This window comes from Suncus etruscus, chromosome 9 (assembly GCF_024139225.1).
Source record: "Suncus etruscus isolate mSunEtr1 chromosome 9, mSunEtr1.pri.cur, whole genome shotgun sequence".
NCBI classification, from domain to species: domain Eukaryota; kingdom Metazoa; phylum Chordata; class Mammalia; order Eulipotyphla; family Soricidae; genus Suncus; species Suncus etruscus.
This window is the reverse complement of record NC_064856.1, coordinates 68,957,096-68,981,032: the sequence shown is the minus strand read 5'-3', so window position 1 is coordinate 68,981,032 and position 23,937 is coordinate 68,957,096. Positions and strand designations below refer to the sequence as shown.

Below are 23,937 nucleotides of genomic sequence, written 5' to 3'. Positions count from 1 at the left end.
CCGAGCTCCACCAGGAATAAGCCCTGACACAGTCAGATAGGGCCCATACACCAAAAACAGAATTTAGGGTCCCTTGCGCCTCCAAAAGCCCTCTATCAATTGGGAGGTGGGGGAAACCCCGGCTGATTGCTGCGGGCTGATTGCGGGATTTCGAGACGCGTTGGCGCCGGAGACCCCCGGGTTACCCCCACAAGGACGCCTGGACCACTCGTGCCCGGAAAGAAGGAGGTCGATCAGGAAGGAAAGAGAGCTTGCTCCCCAGACCTGAGCTGCGGAAAGGACGGATGGGGAGACGGTATTCCTCCGATCCCCGCCCCGAAAGGGTCCTGAGCACCCCCTCCTTGGCACTGTGCGCGCCCCCTGGCTTGCCAGACCGCGTGTGCAGGTTGTGGGGATGACGCGGACATGACGCGGACAGGGAGCATCCCCCTCCTCCGTGCAACTCGCTCTCGCCCCCACTGAACCCCCTCCCGGTTGTGACCCCCTTTGTCTCTAGTTGGCCTCGACCCCCCCCCCAAGTCAGCTGGACACGTGGGGGGGTTCGGGGGTCGGGCCCCACCGGGGTCCTTCTGGCGGTCGTCCTTCGGCGAGCACACGGGCCCGGGAGCTCCAGGGCGCAGAAAATCATGAATGAAATGGAAGCGGGGCTCCCTCTCCCCCGCCCTGCCGGGCCAGGGAACCTCGGCGCGGGAGCGGGAGCGGCGCCGGCGGGGACTCCAAGGGGAGGAGACGCCGGAGCAGCTGCGGGTGAGGAAGGCAAGGGCTCGCGATCGCCTCCCTCCACGAGCACCCCACTTCCCCAGGCCCCGGGAGCGAGCTGCGGGCGCTCCCCGCCCCCCGCGCTCCAGCCCTGTGGGCCCTGCGCAATTCCCGGGGAGCGCAGCGCGCCTGGCCCGGAGGCGGGCGGAGCCGGGACTGAGGTTACCCCGAGACTCCGCCGCCGCTGCCGAAGCGAACCCTGTTGGAGGAGACGGGGAGCTTTGGGCCAGGGAGAAGGCGGGATGGAGCGCTAGGCGGACGGACAAAACGACGCACGCACGGACGGACAGACGGGCACGGACGCCCCCGCACACGCAGACTCGCGGAGCTCGGCGAGGCCCCCAGCTCACATAGGCACATACGCACGCACACAGACACACACGCACACAGACACACAGACACACACACGCGCGCGCGCGCACACACACACACACACACAGAAGCACACGCGCATCCACGATCGTGCGCGCACATCCTTCTGCCCGTCTGCCCGCCGGCTCCCCGGCTCCCCGGAGCCCGCTCTGGCCGGTAAGTGGGGCGTCTCCTAAGGGCGCCTTTGTGTAGGGGACACCCCAAGGCAGGAGGGGGCCGCGCGGTACCTTTCCCGGTGGTCACGGATTACCTGCTCCAGCCCTCGGGGCCAAGAAGCCGGCGCCCGTCCCCGCCACGCCCCCACGGGGCTACCTGCAGCCCCCCGGATGCGGAGGAGGGGGACCCGGAGTGAGATCTTGGGAATAGGAAACCCAGAATGGAATCGTGATTTTTGGGGGGTGGTCCCAGCTCAGAGGTGCTGCGGCCAAGACTGGTGCGGGGCTCCGACTTCATCGCCACTCAGGCTCCGAGGCTCCGGAGGGAGACCCGACGCTAGCTAACCTAACCTGCCGGCCAGGAAAATGCGACTCTTTTCCCAGGCGGTGTAGTCTAAAACCACCCTCAGAATCCAAGCCCAGCACAGCCTCTTTTTCTTTGCAGAGGCCCTGGCTCCTGAAAAAAAAATCTGAGGCAGGAGATTGTCTGGCTCAGACAGCCTGATAAAAGGCGTAGAGGACAGAGGAACATGAACTGTGGGAACTCATTGAGTTTCCTCATTTCACAGATGGAGAAACTGAGGCCCTGTGAGGCCTCAGAATGACCAAGGTCACTGCAAAGTTAGTGAACAAAAACTGCGTTAGAATCCAGGGCGCCTAGCTTTCATACTTACCACCCACCTCTCGCCCTGCATAATTCTATCCTCCTCCATCCCCTTAGCCCCCACCAAACCCCCAGAATCCACAATTCCATCCTAAGGAGTCCAGGAAAATGGACCACCCGAGCCCTGCCATTTTAGCTGGGAGTGCCATTCAATTGCTACCATCCTATTGTTTAGGGAGGGGAAGTGAAGGAAAGTAGGTCTCATTTGCTCTTTGGCTTGAAAAATGAGCTCTCTTATGCCGGCACTTCAGGTTGGAGATTTAATTTGGGAGAAGGAAACAGCTCTGGACAGAAAACCAGATTCTAGGTTCTCCCAAGATTTACTTGCCTATATCCTCAAACCAGTTGATTTGGCCTTCAAGGTGTCCTCGTGGACCAACTTCCCATACTTTGACCCAACCTTGAGCCCTCCTAGGTGCTCTCCCTCCTCAAGACCCAAGTCTTTTCTGCCAACCAGCCTCTTTCCTCATCGGTTGTAGAAGTCCCCCATTCCTTGGCTTCCAGCATCCCCCACCAGTAACCCCTCCTTTCTCCTTGACCTTTGTGGAGTGTGGCCTCTGGGCATTGCTGACAAAGCAGCTGGGAAAGCTTGAGTTACAGTCCCACCGAGCTCAGGTAGTGGCTTTGGACACAGCTCCCTCAAGGACAGCTGGGTGACCCCAGAGTCAAGCCAATGCCAGATCCAGAGAGGAGTTCCTGAGAGGTAAGGTTGAAGGCGTGCTAGCTAGCTGAAAAATGGGTGAGCTCAAGCCTGCCTTTGAGACGAGTGGGATCTGGAATCGATAGAAGTTCAGTCAATCTTTAAGAGTCCGAGGCTCTTATCTCAAGAGGCTTTTACTGGAAATGAGTGAGCAACCTGAATTGGAGCAGAGTGATGGTGACCAGGTAGCATGATCTGAGTGTGGCCTCTGGAAATGACATGTTTCAATAGTGCCCTTTGCACAGACTTCACTATAAGTGGTAGCTTCTGAGTCTCTGCGGTGCATTGCTCTCCTCCCTGAGATACCTAAGACCCTTCTCCTCGTTGTATTTACAGCTGCAGTAAATGCTCAACATCTACTTGGGTCTTCGTTTCTCTAGCCAGAAAATAAGATCATCCGGTTGGAGGTATTCAGACATTTTTCAGATCTGAACAGGTGGGGGGAAGGGGAACACTTATTTATGTAACTGCAAAAGGCCTGCTTTCCCCTTCTATGAATGTGTGGGAATAAGATGAGATCACTTGTTAGGGGACTTGCACAGTGTTTGAGGCAGGGAAAAATGCTTAGGAATTGGTAGCTATTGATATCTTTGAGGCTCCAGCTTTATGACTTGCTTCTTCATTCAAAGTACCCCTGGACATGGGTTTTAGACCCTCAAAATCTCTCTTCTTCAAGAATAATCCCTCCATTCTTTGCTGACCTTTTCCTGGACTTGAGACCCATGAAACCTCTTTGGAGAAAATGGTATTTTATTTTACCAAGCTATTTTGCATCTAAACACGATGGAGCTTAAATTATATAGCAGCCAAGCATTTCTTACAGACCGTCACTTAGACTCTAGAGCTACTTGTGATATCAAAAGGTATTCTCATTCTCATTCTGAAATAGTGAAGTCTTAGAGTTTAAGTTATCTAAGGATGTGTATGGTCAAAGTCTCAGGACCACATTTTGCTTCTAAAAGGGATCATCTAACTCCAGATGATGAATTCTTCCTTCTATGCCATAAACTGTCTTGTCCTTCCCCAAGACCTTTTCTCACAGAGAGACAGATAAACTCTTTGGGAGAAAAAAATTGAGAAGGGGACATTTTATTCTGCTGAAAGATCATAAAAGGCTTCTTGGAGGATTTAATTAGTGTTGGAACTAAAATGAGTTGCACAGTAGAAGAAAGAGGGAGGAAAAATAACCAACTGAGAGTGGAAACCAGGGAGTAGAAACAATCAACTGAGAACAGGACTTATAAAGCCTGGATAGAAACTAGAAAGCTATTTATTTCTAACTGAATAAAAAGAGAAAAGGAGTGAAGGAAGGAAGGTTGAGGAACAAGATGGAGATCATTGGAGGGCTAAACTGAGGTTGAAGCTAAGTTTTCCAATAGAGTGGGGAGAAACATGATCAAACCTGGCCATTAGAAAACTGATCCTGGCAACTCAAGGAGAACAGATTGGAGCTGACTGGCAGGGAGCCCAAGTAAGAGATGGTGGCAGTGGTCTAGATGAGAGATAAGGGAGGTCTGTTCTGGGACTGGGGTGGTTATAAGAGTGAAGAGGCGGGCCCGGAGAGATAGCACAGCGGCGTTTGCCTTGCAAGCAGCAGATCCAGGACCAAAGGTGGTTGGTTCAAATCCCGGTGTCCCATATGGTCCCCCGTGCCTGCCAGGAGCTATTTCTGAGCAGATAGCCAGGAGTAACCCCTGAGCACCGCCGGGTGTGACCCAAAAAAAAAAAAAAAAAAAACCTAAAACAAAAAAAAAAGTGAAGAGGCAAGGGAGCTCCTGTGGGAGGTTACCATGCCACCAAAATTGGTAACTGATTGGTTGTGGGTGCTAGAAGGAGAAAGGAATCAAAAGTGATCCTAAAGTGTTGTGCTTGAGTGGCTAAGGATGCCATTCACAGAAAGAACCCAGCAGGAAAAGGAGTGGGGCAGTTTAAGAGTGGTCCCAGGGACCTGACAGTGAACCACAATGACTCTTCCTAAAAAGCTTGCATTCATTCATTCACTCTCCAAAAGCATTAAGCAATGTTTGCCCAATGCCAGGTTCTTCTAAGCTGTGGGGGAAATTGTTGGGGGAAAAAAATTAGTTCCTTGCCCACGCTTTAACAGGGAAGGCAAAAAAGGCACAGTATTTCTTTTTTTTTTTTTTTGGTTTTTGGGCCACACCCGTTTGACGCTCAGGGGTTACTCCTGGCTATGTGCTCAGAAATTGCCCCTGGCTTGGGGGGACCATATGGAACGGGATAGAACCGTGGTCCGTTCCTTGGCTAGCGCTTGTAAGGCAGACACCTTACCTCTAGCGCCACCTTCCCGCCCCCCCCCCCCCCGGCACAGTGAATAGTACTCTAGAGAAAATTAAGCAGGGTGAGGAGTAAATCAAGAGGGAGAAAAATACGCCTTTAAATAAAATTGTCTTTGAGGAGGTGATATTTGAACAAGGACTAAGTAAAAGGAGGAGGAGACCTGGGAACAGCATATTTTTTTCAGAATTCTTCCCACAGATGCAAAGATCCTCAGCTAAGCTTGATATTTGTATGTGTGTTGACCCAGTTGGCCAATGATAGTCAACTTCTGTCCCCAACATGCATTTGGGACATTTTCCCAAGCTGATGATCAGGAAAGAGCAGGTGCCAAGCTGATGACCAAAGACATTTCATTTCATTCCAACAATGCTTACCGTATTTGCCGGAGTATAAGATGACCCTTCAACCCATGAAAAACTTCCTAAAAGTCGGGAGTCATTTTATATGCTGGTATACGGCATGCTGAAACTTGTAACCGGAACTCTCTATAAAGGAAGGTGGCCCAGAATGAAGACTAGAGTAACCACTAATCATGGGGAGATGGTGCCCCTCTTTGTGCTATCTTTCCCCATCTCTGGAGTGATGTCTCTGAAACTTTCAACTCAAGGTGAAACCCAGAGCAGTTGCTCCATAACACTTGCTCTATGGAGTTTCATCTTCTAGGTGGTTTGAGAACAGCATCACAAGGGGTCCAACATCATGGAATAGCAAGTGTTGCTTTTAGAGATAAAGTTAGTAAGGAAGAAGTAGGAAGGAGAGAGGAGCAAAGCCAGATCATGAGTATGCACAGAATGTAAGGACAAAGATTGACTCACTGTGTTGAGTTGAAGAGAACTTGAGTTTTACTCTTGCATTCTCTTTGCCTAACAAACCCAACTGACTGACATTCAGCTGTAGCTCACTACAGAATTAAATACATGTTGAAAGCAACCAGTTATGTACAAAACTGCAAACCTTGGATTAATAAGAACCCACAACTAAAGATATTGTGTTATAGTAAACTGTGATGTGATCAGAATGATAAAGCTCAGATGATTGGAATGTCTGTGTTGTCATTATAATATGAATATTTGAGTCAAATTTGCATATTTTATTCATCATGGCTTGATATTATAAACACTGCTATTGACTAAAGCTAAACAGTAAGGCATACCTGAAATTATGGCAAAACATTAAAATGATAATATTTACAGTCTTCTCTTCCTCTTTTTCAGTCTAAATGCACAGCCTTCTGGCTTCATTTCAAATTTCCCATATACAATCGTTTACCTCTTAGTCAGAGTCCCAAAAATATTTCAGAAAAGCTCATCTCTAGTACAAGAAACCTTTTTGCAGGACAAAGGAATGATAATCTTCTCCATATATTAATGGATTTCCCAAAATACATGGCAGAAGAGAAGTGAAGGCAGAGGGAGGGAGAAATTACTTATAGAAATATAAATTCTTTAGGCACTTGTTTAAATGGAATCTACTAGAGTGAATGAAAATCTCCAGAAGGTGGCTTCATCACTGAAAGTTTTAGTCTGCAGTAAATTGAACACAAAGTATGTGAGCTTTCCAAATTACGTGGCACTCTTCATCAAAAATCTTCAAACTTATGGGGACAGAGCAATAGCACAGCTGGTAGGACATTTGCCTTGCATGTGGCCAACCCAGGTTTGATCCCAGCACCCCATATCATCCCCATGTTTTCCAGGAAATAATTTTTGAAAGCTGAGTCAGAAGAAACCCCCTGAGCACTGGTGGATGTGGCCCAAAAACCAAAAAAGAACTTCAACTTACCAGGAAATATGTACAAACTGTCTTCTGATCAGTGTGGGTTAGTATATCTGTCATTAATTCAGTTTCTGCAGCTCTGGGAGGTATGACTTGGATTTCTAGGAACATTGAAGCACCAGGTTTTATAACCTATGATAGGTCCACAGATACTATCTTCCTGGAGGACAGTGAATGTTGTCACACATGTGGTTCCCGGGGCCGGGAAGGTGGCGCTAGAGTTAAGGTGTCTGCCTTGCAAGCGCTAGCGTAGGATGGACCGTGGTTCGATTCCCTGGCATCCCATATGGTCCCCCCAAGCCAGGGGCGATTTCTGAGTGCATAGCCAGGAGTAACCCCTGAGCGTAAAATGGGTGTGGCCCAAAACCCAAAAACCAAAAAACACATGTGGTTCCCTAGCAGACTTGGTGAGTAGTGGTCAAAGAGGAAACCAGGAGGTTGTCATCCACAGACAGCTAGATGTTAGGCTAGATCTGAGGATGGAGGGGCAAGTTGACATATGGTCATCTTCAAATCATAGACTTGATCAAATTTCCCTTAATTCAGCATGTCATCTCACCTCTGATCAATCCTAGGATGAAGAAAACCAGAAACCCTTACAGTTTTTAAAACAGCACCATCCTCAAAAATATCATTTCCTTCCAGCTCTTCAGGTAGTGTTATGGAAAATAGTTTGTCTACTCAACCTCATCAACTCCATCTTGTCCACATCTGATGAGATATGGAATGTTTATCTTGGTCAGCATGCCTTACAAAGCTCAGACTGTAAGGAGGAAGAAAGTTGCAATAGGAAGCCCAAAGTCATCCCTCTCCATATCCCTTTGCTGCAACCTTGATTTGGGTTCCCATAGGTGCAATGCAGCATATTGGGGTGGGAAGGGAGACTCTGGAATTTAGCACCTGGCATTTTTTGGTTGGTTGGTTTGGTGCAGGGAGGTGCTCCTATATCCAATAGTGTTCAGGTCTTAAACCAGTACTCAGAAGTCACTTTGGCAGGGCTCAGGGGATCATATATGGTGCCAAAATCAAGTCAGAAATACCATGTGCAAAGCAAGCACCTAAATCCATGAACTGCAGATTTTTGTTTTTTTGTTTGTTTGTTTGTTTGTTTGTTTTTTGGGGGGCCCACACCCGGCTGTGCTTAGGGGTTACTCCTGGCTGTCTGCTCAGAAATAGCTCCTGGCAGGCACGGGGGACCATATGGGACACCAGGATTCGAACCAACCACCTTTGGTCCTAGATTGGCTGCTTGCAAGGCAAACGCTGCTGTGCTATCTCTCCGGGCCCCTGAACTGCAGATTTTTAAGGGAGCAAGCATGCTGGTGAGAATTCTTAACTTAGTAATAAACTTCTCTTCGTCCAATTTCCTGAGTGCTGTGATGGTAAGATACATTGCCCTTCCTTTTCCTAGTGAAGTGACAGGTTGACACCATTGGCAAGGTACATCCAGCTTTCAGCATGCTCCCTACCTCTCCAGAAGTCAGAACCACACAGGATGGATTTGTGGATCTCAGTAGTGGGTAACACATGGGTATTTGGAGTCATTTCTAAAGATTATATGTTTTATCATCTGCTTACAATGATGGACAGCTTTTCAAAAATAAAGTACCCTGTTAAAAAGAATGCAGCCTGGGTGGCCTGAGCGATAACACAGTGGGTAGGATGTTTGCCTTGCACACAGTCAACCTGGGTTCAATCCCCAGCATCCATATGGTCCCCTGAGCCTGCCAGGAGTGTTTCTGAGCACAGAACCAAAAGTAACCCCTGAGTATCATTGAGTGTGTCCCAAAAACAAACAATAAAAGAAAATAATGTTGGAGCTGGAGCAATGGAGCAGTGGTAGGGCATTTGCCTTGCATGCGGCTGACCCAGGATGGTGGACTGCAATTCGATTCCCCAGCATCCCATATGGTTCCCCAAGCCAGGAGCAATTTCTGAGCACATAACCAGGAGCAACCCCTGAACATCACTGGGTGTGTCCCCCCACCCCCCAAAAAAAAAGAATGTTTACTGTAGAACAAAGAGAAGATCAACCAGGTTGTTATAGGCCCTTTTCTGTTCCAGCCATAGGTCAGTATTCTTTAAGAGTTGAAATTGGGGGCCAGAGAGACAGCATGAAGGTAAGGCGTTTTTGCCTTGCAAGCAGAGGATCGGTGGTTCGAATCCTGACATCCTATATAGTCCTGCGAGCCTGCCAGGAGTGATTTCTGAGCGTAGAGCCAAGAGTAACCCTGAGCACTGCCAGGTGTGACCCAAAAACCAAAAAAAAAAAAAAAAAAAAGAGTTGAAATTGGATCCCATGTAGTTTTTTGTATCCTGTACTTTTTACTGATGTAATTTTGTACCCTGTACTTTTTACTGAATATTTTATCATGACTTCCATGTTCATGCATCTCCATATTCTCCATGACTTGTCCATAATTCATGTGACCATTTCTTCTGTGTTTAGTTTAGTAGTAGACTTCTTCATGTCTTTATTTTACTATCTCCAATTTCCAAGGTACAAGCATCCTCAGCCTAAGGGAGAGCCAAAATGGGATTAGGATGAGAACAAAGGGAAGAAAGTGTCAGCTGTGTGCACAAAAAGAAAGAAAAAGAGCTCCATGTACTGAGTACATGCTTATGAGACAGGAGGCCTGGGTTCTGTCCCTGGCACCACATGCTCCCCAGAGCATCTCTGGCCGTAAACCTCAAGCACAGGGCCTGGGATAATCCACACACACTGTCATGTATGGACCCAAAACAAATAAAAATAAGTTTTTAAAGACAGCAAGTGTCAATTGTGGACAGATACAGATTGTTTTCATGGATGCAAATGACACAGCTATAGACCCTGATGGAAAGAATAAAGGGAATACTAGAGCTGAGCCAAGGAGAAGCTGGAGAAGGACATCAGGGTCCAGGAGGCCACAGTCCAGTAGAACACTAGACATGACAAAGATATGTCAGAATTCAGATGGAGTCCCTCCAATATTTTATTGGTTTGGTTTTGGAATGCTTTTTTTTTAAAGGATGATGAAGTTCATCCAATGTGCTAATTTAACTTTTTTGGGGGGAGGGGGCACAACCAGAAGTTCTCATGGTTTACTCCTGGCTCTGTGCTCAGGAATCACTCCTGGTTGGCTCTGGTAACAATATGGAGTGCTCTGGATGAAACTAGGTTAGCCAGGTGCAAGGCAAGCACCCTAATTGCTGCACCATCTCTCTGAATCCAGGATTATTTTTGTTTGTTTGTTTGCTTGTTTGTTTGGGTCATACCCGCGGTGCTCAGGGTTACTCCGGGTCTGCACTCAGAAATCACTCCTGGCAGGCTCATGGGACCATATGGAATGCCAGGAATCAAACCCAGGTCTGTCCCAGGTGAGCCACGTGCAAGGCAAATGTCCTACTTCTGTACTATCACTCTGGCCCCTGGATAAAGATTTTTTGTTTGTTTGTTGTTTGTTTGTTTATATTTGTTTTGGTGTCACATCCGGCATTGCTCTGGCTCTACGCTCAGAAATCACTCCTGGCAGGCTCGGGGAACCATATGGGATGCCAGGATTTCAACGACCATCCTTCTGCATGCAAGATAAGCGCCCTATCTCCATGCTATCTCTCAGGCCCCAGATCCAGGATTTTTTTAGGAGAAATTTTATGTATCCAGTTTGCATAGTGGAAACCCTGAATAGTCTGGATAACATATTAGGATTAAAAGTTTGTTGTTTTATTTTTAAGAACTATTTGTTTTTAAAGCAAATTTTGTGTAAGTCCTATAAAACCAATTTCGTAAAGCCAAATTTTGTGCATGGCCTTGAGGTAATGCGGAGGAGTAGAAAATGACTATGAATGAATGCAGCCTTTGGTTTGGAAGGAAGGATTGCTGTCTGAGAGGCACTGCGGGTGGAAAAAGAAAATTCTCTGGAGAGACCTTAGTGGATGGAATTCATTCATGTTAGTCTTTACCAAGCCAGGAAATCAGTGCTGCCCCAAGGGCCCTGCCCACAAGGGGCTTACATCTGTGGGGATGCCTAAGGAGTAACCTAGTAACAGAGTCAGTGCTGCTGCTGCCACAATAATAAGCAGAACCTTTTTTGATAGCTTACTACATTCTTTCACCCCCGTCTTCATAACAATTTCATGCAAAAAGTTTTCTTCCTTTGATAGATGAGGAAACAAATTCAGAGATCTTAAGTAACTTAACCAAGCTCATACAGCAAGTAATTGGCAGACTCAGAATTCAGACCTGAGCAGTCATTGTGCTGTGGTACTGAGCAGAGCACTCTGGGAACATGAGTAAGGAATCTGCCTCATTTGGAGTCAAAGGAGGCTTCCTGGAAGAAAGGGTCAAAGGAGCATTTGAGTATAACTTAGCTGTGTTTACCTTCAGTCCATGATCTCAAAAAATGAGGTGGTTTTTTTTTTTTTTTTTGATCTCCTGTTTTCAGTGTTGTTGAGTCTGTGCTTTGAATCTAGCTAAACCATTCTCCCATATAACCTGTAGAACTGAAGCCCCAATCCATTCCCTTGTTACTTCCCTTTCTCATCTTCCTTTCTGCCTTGATTTCTTTCCTTCTCTTTCCTTCTCTTCCCCCATTTTACTACATTGTGGAGGAAGTTAACACTGATGGTAGGATGGTATTAAATATTATATGCCTAAAACCTCAACTATCAGTAGACTTGTAAATCACAGGGGGTTTTTTTGGTTTTTTTTTTTTGGGGGTTTTTTTTTTTTTTTTTTGGTTTTTGGGCCACACCCGGTAACGCTCAGGGGTTACTCCTGGCTATGCACTCAGAAGTTGCTCCTGGCTTGGGAGACCATATGGGACACCGGGGGATCGAACCTTGGTCCGTCCAAGGCTAGCGCAGGCAAGGCAGGCACCTTACCTTTAGCACCACCGCCCAGCCCCAAATCACAGTTTTTTAATTAAATTGAAAGAAATATTTAAGGGACTAGAGTAATAGTACAGTAAGTATGGTCCTTGCCTTGCTTGTGACCAATACACAGTTGACCCAGGCTTGATTCCTGGCATCCCATATGGTCCTCTGAGCCCACCAGAAGTGATTCCCTAAACACAGAGCCAAGAGTAAACCCTAACAACCCCTGGGTGGGATTCAAAATATGTGTGTATAAATATATATATATATACACTTAAATTAAAAATATAAAACCAACAATAGTTATTGTGCTCTGGTACTTCCATTTCTCCAGGAAGCCTTTTCTGACTCCATATGGAGCAGGTTCTTTCCTCTTATTCCCAGAGTGCTCTGCTCACTACCAAAGCACCATGACAGCTTTTTTTATTTTGAATCACACTCAACTATGCTCAGGAGTTACTTCAGGCTCTTAGAAATCACACATGGTGGTGCTCAAGGGACCATATGGGGTGTCAGGAACAGAACTGGGTTGATAGCATGTAAGGGGAGCATCCTTCCTGCTGTACTATCTCTCTGGCCCCAGAAAATATTCTTTCTGTAGTACCCAGTCCTGCTCCAAGTTCACACTGACCACCAAGGCCCACCTCATTGGCAGTCTGCTTCAGAGGAAGATGAACATGTGTCATCCTGAAGCTTGCTATGAAGCAGCTGGCCATGGTTGAGTGTTTTTTCTCCCACAGGCTTTGCTGCCTCCAGCTTCCTGAGCCAGCCTACTTCCACACCTCTGGGGGCCTTCAAAAGGGGTCTCAAGGTCCCTAGTGGGCCAGGGCAGCATCAAACCAATGAACTAGAGTTCACCAAATATAAAGCCTGATAGTGACAAAGTTGGTTATGTGTCCACCTTCTGTGTCATTTCACTACCCTCCATGCCTGGACCATCCATCCATATGGGCTATCATCAGTACTAAGGCCCTATCTCTTCCCAAAATTGATGGACCAGTACTCTGGGCTTTTCAACCCCCTGCCTCCCACCAAGGCCTATGGCAGATTCTCATCAGGGACCTGCTGGGCTTCTATATAGAGTTCATTGTTTTTTTTTGTTTTTTTTTTTGGTTGTTTTTTTTTTGGTTTTTGGGCCACACCCGTTTGAAGCTCAGGGGTTACTCCTGGCTATGTGCTCAGAAATCGCCCCTGGCTTGGGGGGACCATATGGGACGCTGGGGGATCGAACCGAGGTCCGTTCCTTGGTAGAGCTTACAAGGCAGACACCTTATCTCTAGCGCCACCTTCCCGGCCCCTAGAGTTCATTGTTGTGAGAGCTCCCAACCCCTTCTTCCTCACCTCTTCATCTGTCCTCCATTCACAGTCTCAGTCTCTGTGATCATTAGACACACACAGGGTTGTGTGTCTAGTGGAAAATAGACATGTGTCGGGGAAATAGACATTCCACGAGTTTTCTGTTCAGAGGCCTTTTTAATTTTTTTTTCTTTTGTTTGGGAGCCACACATGGGGGTGTCCAAGGCTGAGATCTCATTTCTGGAAGGACTCAAGAAACTATATATGGTTCCAGGATTGAAGCCAGTTTGACCTTCTGCAAAACAATCACTTTAACTCCTGCACTATCTCTCCTGCCCCAGTTCAGTGACTTGATGGTTGCAGAAAGTCATGTTCCCAATCCAGGATTGAGATGTGAAACATTTTCATCACCCCAGAAAGTTTTCTCTTTCTTTGTGGGCCATACCTGCCTTCAGGTAACCATTGTTATGCTTTCTGTCTTTGCAGAGAGATGTCTCTCTGACCTCCTATAAATGAAATCATAGAAGACAGAGTCTTTTCTGTTGCCTAGAGAGCCATCCATGTGGGATACCTCTAGATTTCCTGAAACACTCAGTTCTAAAACCAGCCAGGATATTATGTTTTCTGATCTGCCTGGTGAAAATAATGTGTTTAAGTCAGCATGTCTAAGCCTGGTGCACGAAAACCACTACCTGTTTTTTTTTTGTTTGTTTGTTTGTTTTGGTTTTGGTTTTGGTTTTTGGGCCACACCCGGTAAGGCTCAGGGGTTACTCCTGGCTATGAGCTCAGAAGTCGCTCCTGGCTTGGGGGACCATATGGGACGCCAGGGGATCGAACCACGGTCTGTCCTAGGCTAGCGCTGGCAAGGCAGACACCTTACCTCTAGCACCACTGCGCCGGGCCCCGAAAACCACTACCTGGTGCTGAGTGCCTTGTACTGCCTGCTCTCCAGCCCCACGTAGGGGCCTCCTTCCCCTATCCCTGCCCTTTCACTGCTCCAGGCTTTTGCCCCTGTTCTGTTCCCTGCTTGGATGCCCTGCTCATCTTGTCTACTGAGCTTCAGGAGCTCTTTGAAACTTCCCACACTCCCCAGAGTAGCTGTTCAAACTCTCCAGGCAAACAGTCCCAGCTGACAGTATATTTCTGACTCAGCTCATTAAATTGGAAGCTGGTTGAGGGCAGGCTCTGAGTCAGTTTTTTTGTTTGTTTGTTTGTTTGTTTGTTTGTTTGTTTTGGTTTTGGGATCACACCTGGCAGCTCTCAGGGGTTACTCCTGGCTCTATGCTCAGAAATCGCTCTTGGCAGGCTCGGGAAATCATACGGGATGCCAGGATTCATCCTTCTGCATGCAAGGCAAACGCCTTACTTCCATGTTATCTCTCTGGCCCCAGGCTCTGAGTCTTACTTATCTATGTACCTCCACAGGCTCAGCACAGAGTCTAAGAATGAAGAAATGAACAAGAATTTTTAGGCCTTGCCTTGGATTTGTTTTACATAAAAACTGAGTTTGAAATAGGTCTATAGGGGTGGAGCAATAGAAAAGTGCATGTGTAGTACACTTGCCTTGCATGTGGCTAAGACAGGTTCAATTCCCAGCACCCCATATGATCCCTGAGCACCACCAGGAAAGATTCTTGGATGCAGAGCCAGAAGTAATCCTTGAGCATCACCAGGTGTGGTCCAAAGCCAAAAATATAATTAAATAATTCTAAAGAATGTAGCCCAAACCACTCTTTGAAGTTGATCTTAGAAGAATTGTCTCAAAAGTCAGTGTTATCTCCAACAGAGGTAATAAATGTGGAATGAAGCAGAGATACCCAGCCCTTTCCCCAAGATCACCTGACATCATGGAAAATAGTATTGATGAGTGCAAAATAGTCCAGGTCAGGGAGTCAAGGGAACAGGGAAGACATTGATCAGAGAGGGCTACCTGGAGGAGGTGAATTCTAAGAATTTTCCACAGGAGTCACTATCAGGAAGTTACATAATCCAAGGACAATGCACAGAGAACCTAAAGTCATGAACAAAACTCTCTTGGATCATGGACCCCTTCTGTCCTCTTGTGATCCTGTTTCTGAGTCTCGTTTTGTTCACATTCCTTTTCCCTCTCATTGAGCCAGTCCTTCCTGTCTACCTTCCAAACTAGAGTGCAGTAAAGTACAACGTCATGCCTTCCAACGTGCCTTGTCTTTCAGAGGGATACAGAAGAAGCCTGTCCTAAATCCTTCTCAGTCTCAGTGGCTTACAGAAGCCAAGACTGCCCAGGAGAGTCAGGAGCAGCCCAGGTTGGGGTACTAGGTTTAAAGTCACAAGAATCTGAGGGATTCTGCACTGTGAAGGCCCCTCTCATCCTTAAACTGCTCTTTCCTGCCTTGTTCTCATTAGCACCAGGATCCCCTAGTGGAGTCCAAGAAAAATGTAGTCAGCCTCATAGTTGGTGGCTCAGTGCAGTGCAGAGAGCATGTGCAGCTCCTGTGCCAGGCTGGCTCAGAAGAAGCTGGCAAAATAGCCTCAAGGTGAGCTGGGGGACAATGGCCAGTAGGGGTTGTGCCTTAGTAAATACAGTTGTCCCTATATCTAACCTCTCCCAATGCTCCTATCCCAATCGAGAGGCTGCAGCTCTCATTGCTGGGCTCACAGAGGGAGAAATTGAAGCTCAGAGCAGTTTGGCCCAGAGCCCAAAGGGAGAAGTGGCAGAGTAGAACAGTACCCCTGGGTCACCTACTTCCTGCTCCAGCCTTTCTTCAAGGGACCACAATTGCACAAGGTGTGTGAAGTGATAATAGTCTTGCTTGTCTTGTGGGAGGATTCTCCCCAGGCCAGGGCCCTGTGTTAACAGCCATGAGAGCTGGGCTATAGCCGCTATAAGATTATTGGCCATCCATGACCCCGGTCCAGCCTCTAGCCTGTCTTCTCTGTTGGTAAAGCCACAGTTAGCCATGTTCCTACTCTCATGCCTGCTCCTCTCCTGCCCCACTCTGGTGCCTGCAGGACCCTATCACACGTGGTCACTTGGTCTTCCCTCTCGGTTGTCACAGAGTCTCGTACATTAGATATTAGAAAGTATTTGGCATGTTGGGTAAGTAGTTAGTGTTGATTCCACTTGAATTGGGGGGGCATTGATAGACTACCTGAGCAACCCAGTTTAAAATTTCTAATTTATGTTTATTTTTGTTTATTTATTTTGGTATTTAGGCCACAGACCCAGTGGTGCTTAGGGTTCACTTCTGGCTCTGTGTCAGGGGTCACCTTTAATAGTGTTCAAGAGACCATCTGTGCTGCTGGGGGTCAAAACTTAATTTGGCCCCACGCAGAGTGCCATACTATCTCTCTAGCTTTATTAATTTATTTTTTTTTATTTTGGGGCCACACCCGGTGGCTCTCAGGGGTTACTCTTGGCTCTCTGCTCAGAAATCACTCCTGGCAGGCATGGGGGACTATTTGGGATGCCGGGATTCAAACCACCACCTATCCTGAGTTGACCACATGCAAGTCAAATGCTCTACCACTGTGCCATCTCTTCAGCCCCCTTATTAACTTATATAAGTACTCTACTACTGAGCCACATCCCTAGCCCCTTCTTGGTAGGGTTTTGTTTGTTCGTTTGTTTTGCACATAATTGAAATGTCACACCCATCACCAATGTACCCCTCTCTCCCAAGAACCCCAATACCCCTCCCTCCAACTCAGTTGTGTGGTTCAATTCTCCCATTATATTTTCTTTGAACATTTGTACTACCTTGCTGTGTGTCTTTATGCCCTTTATAAGAGACATATCATTTCTTTTCTTCTGACTGATTTCACTCAGCATGATATTTTCTAGTTCCATTTATGTTGCTGCAAATCGCGTGGTTTTGTTCTTCCTTAAAGCTGCACAGTATTTCATTATGATTTTTCTTTTTTAATTAATAATTTTAATTGAATCACCTTGTGATACACAGTTATAAAGTTGTGCACGAATGAGTTTTAGTCACATAATGTTCCAACACTTATCCCTTTACCAGTGCACATTTCTCACCACCAATATCTCTAATTTCCCTTCCCTTGTGCCTCTATGGAAGACATTTTTCTTCTCTCTCTCTTCCCTTTCTCTTTTCCTTTTTGGCACTGTTATACAACAATTTCTTGATCCACTCATTTGTAGTTGGATGTTTGGGTTATTGTCATATGTTGGCTTCTATACCAAGTGTGGTTATGAACATAGGTGTGCATGTATCCTTTTGAATTGTTTGGGTTTGGGGAATTAAGGCCATGAAGTTTTATCTTTGGATCATAATGTATAGTTCTATTCCTATTCTGGAGGGTAGGTCTCCACATTGCTTTCCTTGAAGATTGAACTAAATGACATGGCAACCAGAAACAGTGGCTGAGGATTCCTTTCTTACTAAAGCACTGCCAACACTAGCTCTTTCCAAGCTTTTGGATGTGTGCCATTCCCACAGACCTGAGATGATATCTCATTATTGTTTTGGTAAAACCACCTTCTGTGTTATTTTAACAAGCCACATATTCATGCTTCAACTCTAGCCCATTTCTTTGTCTTGAATATCTACCTGCCCAGAGCCAGAAAGAGGAGGAAGGCTGGAAACAAGTTAAGACCACAGCGGTATTGATAAACACCTCTGATTTAAGTCATCTGGAGCTGGTGTTACAGCAAATTGAGTTTGAGCCTGGTCCTGCCACTTAACCATCTGTGTGGGCTGTGAACTCCATCTCTCCCAGTTCTATCTCCACACAGTGGGCAGACAGGACGGCTGCATGGCTCCCAGAGTGAGCATGAGAGATACATGCTGCAGACACATGCTCTTGGCACAGCACACAGGAAGCACTCAGAAGGAGAAGGAGCAAAGATTATAAGCCACAGGGTATTGTGTAGGAGCTCAGCATGAGGCAAGGAAGCAATGTCTAACAAATATTGTAATGGTTTACCATTATCTAACAGAGCAGTAAGAAGGAAAGGGGAGCTCTCTGTTCTTACTGAGGGATCCAGGAAGGTTTCTGCTGAAGAGGTGGCATTCGAACAGAGTCTTGGAGAGTAAGCAAAAGTTTTCCAGTAGAGAAATGAATTGGGATTTTTTTTCTAGTAGATGGGAAACTGCTAGAACTGTTTTCCAAAGTAGGTGACAGCGGCCCTAGGGACAGTATTAGCCATGGGTGCAGTTGCCGGGTAAGGTATTTTCTGTTTATTCCCCTTAAAAGGGGAGTGCTGAAGGATTTATTTGTTTATTTATAAAAAGAGATTCATTGTCAAGTTTGGGAACCTCTGCATTCGAGGTAAAAAAGTGTTTCTAAATGTCTAAGTAAGTGGAAATACCTGAGCACCCCGCAAGAGGTGCGATCACACCTTCCATGTTTCTGATTGTCTCTTCTCTCGCTGTAAATTAAACTGTGGACATGTGTGTGTGAAAGAGTGTTTGAGTGTGTGTGTGTGTGTGTGTGTGTGTGTGTGTGTGTGTCTATAGAAAGCTGAGAGAACATAGCGAATACTTTTTTTTTCTTAAGGAATGCTTTTGATCTTAAAGAAAGTTAAACAAGATGACCTTTGATCTCTGAAATCTTGCCTTTCCAATGATTCTATGGGGTTTTTATCCTGCACTTAGGTAGGACTGACCATAGCAGACACTACTCATCACTCCCAAAGACAGTCCCACAGTCTCTTTTGGGAACCAGTTGGGGCAGGACCCACCCTCCACCTCTGAAGGTCGGTCAGGCAATTTGATTCCCGGTCACTAGGAGCACCCTCTGCTTGCTCTTACCACTGCACCACCATCCTCTTCATTAAACCCTAACAATGCCAGAAGTGAAGCTTGACATTATATATATATATATATATATATATATATATATATAAAGGCCTTGGTGCCAAAGCCATACCATAATGGGTAGGATGCTTGCCTTACAGGGGTCTCAAACTCAATTTACCTGGGGCCGCAGTAGGCAAAGTTGGGGTGATCCTTGAATGCAAAGTCAGTAGTAAGCCTTGAACATTGGGGGTTGTGACCCAAACAACTAAAACAAAACAAAACAAAACGAAAAAAGATTCCTCTAGGGCAGGGCCACAAAATGTTGTACGGAGAGCCGCAAATGGCCTGTGGGCCACGAGTTTGAGACCCCTGCACATGCAACCATTCCAGGTTCAATCCCAGCAACCTATATAATCCTTCAAGCACCCACTGGTGTGTCCAACAACCTTCCACATTTCTCATCACAATGGATATTTCTCTGTTTCTTGAATGCTTTCAACTCCAGGCAACCCCTTTATATGCCATCCTCCTAACTTGAATACCCCACACACCTCTTTTATTCTACAGCCGCTAACTTCATTGCTTTCATTTCTTTTCAGAGACTTTTTCTGGGAGCCTTGTCTGACCTTTAGGGTACCTAATCAACACTCCTACCTGTCCTGCCACCAAACATGCCACCTGTGTTGCCATTACTTTGGTTGTTGTTTGGTTTGGGAACCACACTCAGTGGTGTTTATGGATTTCACCCAGCTTATTGTATGTTGGAGTCACTCCAGGAATCCTGTGGAATCAGGGATCAAGCTTAGGCCTCCTCAGTGCAGAACATCAGAGTATGCGCTCCAGCCCATGAGCCATCTCATGTCCTTTTGCCTTTTCTTCTTTTGTTTGTTTGGTTTTTGTTTTGTTTTGTTTTGTTTATGCGGAGGGGCCACCCCTGGAAGTACTCAGGACTTATTTCTGGTTTTGTACTCAGAGATAACTCCTAGAGGACTCGAGGAACTGTATGAGGTGCTGAGGATTGAACTCAGGTTGGCCGTGTGCAAGGCAAGTGCTTTACCCTCTGTACTCTCTCTCTAGCCCCTACCTTTGGTTTTTGACTAACTATATTCCCAAATATCCTGTGAGAGTTCTGACTTCATTGTGTGCTCAGAGTCTCGCTAGGGCCTTGTTGTATATGTAGATGGTTCTGAACAAATAAAACCACAGTCCCTGAATCACAAGGGAAGATTTAAAAGTACATGACCTAGCTGGGTCTCTCCAGCATCCATTCATCATCCCTGCCCTTGCAGCTGTATCATGCCCACGCCCCCAGCTCCTGCCAGCAATGCAGGAGGGTGGCATCATTAGTATCCACACATCCCAAGAAGAGAACACTCAGAGCCTATGTTTGTGATCTAGAACACTCCAAGTTTGCAGTTGGCTCAGACATGGGCACAGATGGCTGGACAGTGGACAGCTGGGCAGGATGGAAATAGCAATGAACTAAGCATTGGAAGTCCTGGGTTTGGAGCCTGTCTGTTCCTCAGTTTCCTGCATGCATCAGTCTGGGTACTATGGTTGCCAGAAACAGCAAATGACACAGGAACTTAGGATGAAAGTTCCTTGTTAGAATGCTTTTGGGTATGACACAAACGGTAGATCATCCACTTCTCCTCTGGTGGATGTGTCAGATCGAGCACCAGGGGAAAGAGAAATTAACTTCCTCCCAAAAAATAGGTATGGATGGAAGAACTGCCTAAAAACACCTTGTGATCTGAGGTCAGTCACTTCACAATGTGGTGCCTTGGATTCCACATCCAGGTTCTAAAGTTGGCCTCTCTCTTCTGCAAACCTCCAGGATACTTTCTGCTGATAAAAGGCTTCTGATGGTGTCAGTGGTGAGGGACTGAGTGAGTGAGCGGAGCATTCACCTCCAGTGAAGAGGGCCAGTCTTTTTGACATGCCTGCTCTGGACATGTGTCTGGTAAGCACAAGCTCAACTACCTGCTCTTGATTTCTGTGGAGCCAGCGTATTCTCTGCCCCTAAATACAGACTCTACAGAGAAAAGTCTGGGAACCCTACAGACCTCTTCTTCTCTGGGTCCTGGCCCTTTCCACCACATTGGGAATCTGTTGTTTTGACCCTTGTCCTTGCAGAGCCCCCAAAGCCAGCATCACTGAGCCCCTGCTTGCTCTGTCCTTTATTCGACCTTCACTATGTACATTGACAGGCAGAGGCCCTGAACACCTGGGGTGCAGGGGTGGCTGCGGAAGCCTGGTGGGGGAGGCAGGTGCACAAACAGCTAACTATAGATGCAGAACAAAGTAAGACAGGGGTATCATGTGAGCAGGAGGGGGGGAACTCCGGAGAGGGGAAAGCTCAATTTTTCTCAGCAAAATAGAAAGTGCTCCTCACAAGAAGGGGTACTAAGAATAAAGCATTGATTGGGCAAGCAAAAGTAATGAAAAAACAGGTCTAAGGAACAGTGTAGACACAGGCCTGGTCCTGGGAGGAGTCGGGTTTGATTCGAGGCAGAAAGAAGACTAGTGGGATTGGTGTCCCGTGTTGACAGTGAGGCATGTCTTGAGAACTCAGAAGAGCAGGGCTGTAGATAAAAGGCCTCTCTGCCTGGGTTTCAGTGAGGAGGTTCTGTGGTAGCTCAGCCTCATACCATTCTCATGATTCTCAAGAATCCCATTTTTGGTTTGTTTTCTTGACTTTTGCACCTAAAATACAAGCACAGTCTTCTTCCTCTGCATCCCACCCCAAGCCTGTCAATTCTTTCTCTAAGTCCTAGGCAAAACTGGCATTCACTCACCTTTCCCCCAGCTACCCCCAGGCAAACATGAGGCAGTGCCAGTCCATGTAGACAGGCATATTAGAACAGGTCCATGCTGATGTATCTCACACTGACCATGCATTCCAAAGAAATTAACTGGGCTAATCCAGGCTGGCCTACCACATCCATGCATGCAGAGTAGCCATGAGTGCTCATTATTTACACGGACAGAGATGAATGCATGAAGGTGATGACATTCAAGCTGCAAGAAACCTGGAGACTGGCTGCCTTCTCTCAAAGAGTTTTCTGGGGTCTGGGATGAGGAAGTCATATTTAGAGTCATGTTTGGGAACAAAGATGAAAGGTTAGATTTATAGCAGCCACCATTCTCAGTAACCAAAAGATAAAACAACTTAGATCCCCTGATGAATAAAAAATTAGTCATAAAGAGGAATGAAAGCCAAGGAGATAGCACATGGGGCTTGGATGCATGCTTGGTATGCATGGGGTCTTGGGCTCCATCCCCAGCAATGCATGGCCTTCTGAGCACTGCCAAATATTGTTCCCAGAACCCCTAAAGAGCTCCCCCAAAAGAAAAGAATACTGATTATATGCAGCCACTACAGTGAACTTTAAATATATTAGGTTAAGTGAATGAAGACAGGGCCCGGAGAGATAGCACAGCGGCGTTTGCTTTGCAAGCAGCCAATCCAGGACCAAAGGTGGTTGGTTCAAATCCCGGTGTCCCATATGGTCCCTCATGCCTGCCAGGAGCTATTTCTGAGCAGACAGCCAGGAGTAACCTCTGAGCACTGCCGGGTGTGACCCAAAAACCAAAAAAAAAAAAAAAAAAGTGAATGAAGACAGATACAAAAAAGGCCACATGCTATATGATTTTATTTATATGAAATTTCCAGGACACATGAATCTCTAAGACTAATAATAAGCTGGGGTGGAGAGATAGTTTAATGGACTAGTGCATGAAAAGATGTTTCCATATACCATGTTCCATGTTTCCTGAGACTCAGGTTAGCTCCACAAGACTGAATTATCACCCAAGCATTCCTGGGAACAACTCCCAAGTATTGCTGGATGTGGTCCTATGCCCCTAAAATATGGAGCCAGAGACATAATACAGCAGGTATGACGTTAGCCTTGCATGAGGCCAAACTCGGTTCAATTCACAACATTTCTTTTTTTTTTTTTTTTTTTTTTTTGGTTTTTGGGCCACACCCAGCAGTGCTCAGGGGTTACTCCTGGCTGTCTGCTCAGAAATAGCTCCTGGCAGGCACGGGGGACCATATGGGACACCGGGATTCGAACCAACCACCTTTGGTCCTGGATCGGCTGCTTGCAAGGCAAACACTGCTGTGCTATCTCTCCGGCCCCCAATTCACCACATTTCTTATGGTTCCCTCAACCTACCTGGAATGATTCCTGTGTCAAAGCCAGAAATAACTCCTGAACACTTCCAGTTGAGCCCCCCAAAAAACCAAGAAGCTAAAACAAAAAAAAAAATTCCCACCTCCCACATCACCTCCAGAATTGCCAGCACAGCTGGGCCTCATCAGTATCTTATCCCTAGACCCTTTGCATTGAACCGGCACCTTTTGGCTAAGAATCACTCATGGGTGTCCCAAACCTCCTGAACACTGGAGACTTCCTCCCAAAAGAAGTCTAGGAAGCAGATTGGAGGTTGCCAGAGGCTGGAAGACCAGGGGTGGTAACTCCTTATTGGGCATAACTTCTTCTCTAGAGGTAATGAAAATGATAAGAAGTAAAGGGAAAGGGCATGCATGACATTGTGAATTAATTCAGTGCTACTGAATTGTACCCTTTAAAGTAGTTAAGAGGCGGGCCAAAGAGATAGCATGGAAGTAGGGCATTTGCCTTGCATGCAGAAAGACAGTGGTTCGAATCCCGACATCCCATATGGTCCCTTGGACCTTCCAGGAGCGATTTCTGAGCTTAGAGCCGGGAGGAACCCCTGAGCACTGCCCTGCCGGGTGTGACCCAAAAACAAAACAAACAAACAGAGACAAGAGAGCACAGTGAGTAGATTTTTGCCCTACTTGCAGACACTATGGATTTGATCCCCAGCACCCACTATCATTACCAGAAATATTTAACCACAGTGTATCCCCAGCATCACCAGAAGTGATCCTTAGGTTCAGAGCCTAGAGTAAAATACTGAGCACTTCGGATGTTCCCCCTTCAAGACAAAAAGTGGTTAAGATGGTGATCATAGGGGCTGGGGGGTGGCGCTAGAGGTAAGATGTCTGCCTTGCCAGCACTAGCCTAGGAGGAACCGCGGTTCAATCCCCCGGCGTCCCATATGGTCCCCCAAGCCAGGAGCAACTTCTGAGCGCATAGTCAGGAATAATCCCTGAGCGTCACTGGGTGTGGCCAAAAAAAAAAAAAGGATGGTGATCATAAGTGATAATTTCATATCACATAACTGTTCACAAAAAAAGAAAAAATAGTTTGGAAACAGATCAGACCCCATAAGCAGGGGGCAGGGTTCATTTCTCAAACTTCAATTTCCTCTCCTAGACCT

General features: G+C 46.6%; 1 protein-coding gene across 4 annotated transcripts in view; it reads left to right on the top strand.

Moving 5' to 3' along the window:
* Nucleotides 1-557: 557 nt before the first annotated feature.
* The window catches only part of PTPN5 (protein tyrosine phosphatase non-receptor type 5), a 70,100-nt gene continuing 46,720 nt past the window's right edge, over nt 558-23,937 (top strand). The window contains exons 1-2 of one of the 4 annotated variants that reach the window (XM_049781030.1): nt 15,282-15,393; nt 15,488-15,644. The gene's annotated coding sequence lies outside the window, so the exon portion shown is untranslated. Of the gene's footprint in view, nt 748-1,206; nt 1,288-15,281; nt 15,394-15,487; nt 15,645-23,937 lie in introns of those variants that run through there. The other 3 variants (XM_049781031.1, XM_049781028.1, XM_049781029.1) reach the window with 3 other exon arrangements.